Below are 2842 nucleotides of genomic sequence, written 5' to 3'. Positions count from 1 at the left end.
TTTAAAGCAAAATATTTTTTGAGGGAATACAGCGCATTGGAAACATATATAGGTATACATGCATGTGAGAGCTGCGAGCTACAGCGAGAGCTGAGAGCCGAAAGACCCGAGAGCTCAGGCAGGAGGCAGCCAAAACATATACAGCCATACCCATGTATGCGCACATATTCCTTCCCCCACTATGAGGCACCTATCGTGCGCACATTTTGGTATTCCCCTCCGCTGCTGAAAACGTGCGTATAGTTGGACTGGTCTGCCGCGACGGTGCGCTCAAATCAGTGGGAAAAAGGCGACACACGGACACACTCTCTACCATAGGCACTGGCTATCTCTCTACTAATCTCTGACATAACTAAGTGGCCCTACGCTTAGTCCAATGTGGTGGCTACGACAGAAATATAAGACCACGCTACTAGTTTTAAATATTACCATAGTAAATAAATATTAATCAAGATTTCATTAGTCAATGTATGATTGTAGGATCAACAGTGATTAATATTTCAATTGTCTAAAATCAAATAGGAAGAATAGGAAGAATTAGTGCTTAAGAATTAGTTATTAATGCTTATTCAGAAATAGGGCTTTTACCTTAAATATACATACATCTAATTACACATAAAAAAAAATTTTTTGGAATGTTGGAAGAAGGGCTCGCAAATATGGTTTAACATTACAGATAACTCATGAATAAACTTATTACTTTGTTCTCAAATAAAAAATAACGAACGGTCATTACATTATCCCATGTTTCGTACCCTAATTTTTTCACATATTGTGTATTACATATGATGTATCATAACAATTTATACTGATTTTTTTAGTATAAAAAACTGCGAAAAAAAAGTGGTTGTATCTCATAAAATATAAGGATTTGTCGTAAGTTATTCGCTATGCGCCTGTAATTTGGCGCTACTTGTCACTTTAACACATATTCTCATAAGAATGTAAAAAAGTTTTGTCGACGGCGGCCGCTTCAACTATTTTGCTCTATAAGAACTAACATAAGAAATTAATGAAAATGAGGGCAGCACCGTAGATGCGCATAGCGAATAAGGTGGTTTTTTCAAACTTTGTTGTGCAATAAAATACATTTTAAAAATCACGTGATTTAATTATAACGGTATTTTTTAAAGAAATACGCGGTAATGTAAGTCAAAAAAACACTTGGTTTATAACGTAAGACCACATGGTTTTGTTTGTTTAATACAGTTTTTTTGATAATCAATAATTTAAAATGTTTGGTACTGGGCATAAATACATTACATCTAACACTTTAACGAGTACGGAAATCTTGTCGATGTCTTCTGTAAGAGCTGTTGCATCTGTTTCTTTCATTTGTTATACTAATTGCATATCTTCATACAACTTATTAAAATTTGTCATATGTACACTATATTGCATAGCATTACTTCTAAATCTCTTTCATGATCTACAGTGAAAGCAACTATTCGAATACATTCACCATTTTTTAGTTTTGCAAAAGAGTTGTTAGACCTTTTTTAATTTCAATATGTTACTCGTACGAAAATTTTGTTTTTACTATTCAAGTATAAATATTAGCCTGACTCGACAAATTTAAGTTGTTTGTAAAAGGCACTTAGTTTTGTGTACTCAATTTTTTTAAGCCCTACTATATATGACACCCACATCATGGGAATCTCAAAAACATATGTAATTCGCCATTTTGTATTGACCACCACATTAAATGGGAATTGGCGTTTATTTCGCTTATTATCTTTACTAAACATAATATACACTTGTAACAAAATTTCTGCGCGATATCGTGCAAGATATCCCATACGATATCTTACAGCATATCCTACACGAAATCTTGTAGGATATCGTGTAAGATTTCTTGCACGATAGTCTAAATGATATCCTACACGATATTAAGCAAGATTTTGGGCAACAAAAAAAAAATTATAAACTGTAACCCATGTAACTTTAAATTTTTTCTGCTCAAAAGCTGTTGGAAAAGCTAATGTAAGTAGTAAAAAAAAAAAAGCATCTGTAAGGTCCAGTTGGGAGATTCGAACCTCGTCCGCAGGGATCGTAGTCGAGTGTCTTACCCACTTGGCCAGAGTGGATAGTGGATTAGACACTCGAATAAGAATTTACTTTCTTATGAGGTACATCTGAAACTTATGTTTATTATTTCATCATTTCGTGAAAAATATTTACCAACTTGGTTACCTAATTGATAATTAACATCTCATAAATGTACATTTTATATAGTTTTGTGTCTCTTAACACGTTCGTCAACAATAAATCTATTAATTGATTTCACAACTACTTTTTGTTCACGGATTTTACTTATACTTAACATATACTTTTCATTCAAAGGGATAATTAAATTAATATTTAAAAGTGAAATAAATTTATTGTTATTGTCAACAAAGTTAAAGATTACGTTTCCCTCTTTCATACTTTAATCTGGGTATCAAATACCAGCAGGAAAAACAATTTTTCACTTACCTATACAGTACTCAGTTAATTTATATTAATTTTTACAACATAAGATTATACATAAAATAAAGTATTCTTAAAAATTATTAGATTTGAATAAATATTTAAAAAATCTTTTCTCAACTAGAATGAGAGACTGTTAAAAGCAATATCCTTAAGATATAATAACATTATTAAATGTTATTTTCTATAGTTTTGTTAAATTTACTAAGATATTGTTCTAAAAACTGTTCGATTTACACAAGAAAAGTGATATTTTTGTAACTGTTCTCAAAGCTTGTCAAAATGATTTCGTAAGAACATAGAAACTTTATGAAATGTTGTTTCATGTAAACTCAATTTAAGTAATTTTGTTTTTTTTTTTAAATTTAATCAT

This window comes from Copidosoma floridanum, unplaced genomic scaffold (genome assembly GCF_036245765.1).
Source record: "Copidosoma floridanum isolate Cflo_tuat_1 unplaced genomic scaffold, Cflo_Japanese_pri ptg000034l, whole genome shotgun sequence".
NCBI lineage: Eukaryota > Metazoa > Arthropoda > Insecta > Hymenoptera > Encyrtidae > Copidosoma > Copidosoma floridanum.
The sequence above is the reverse complement of the archived record's forward strand: the minus strand, read 5'-3'. Positions refer to the sequence as shown.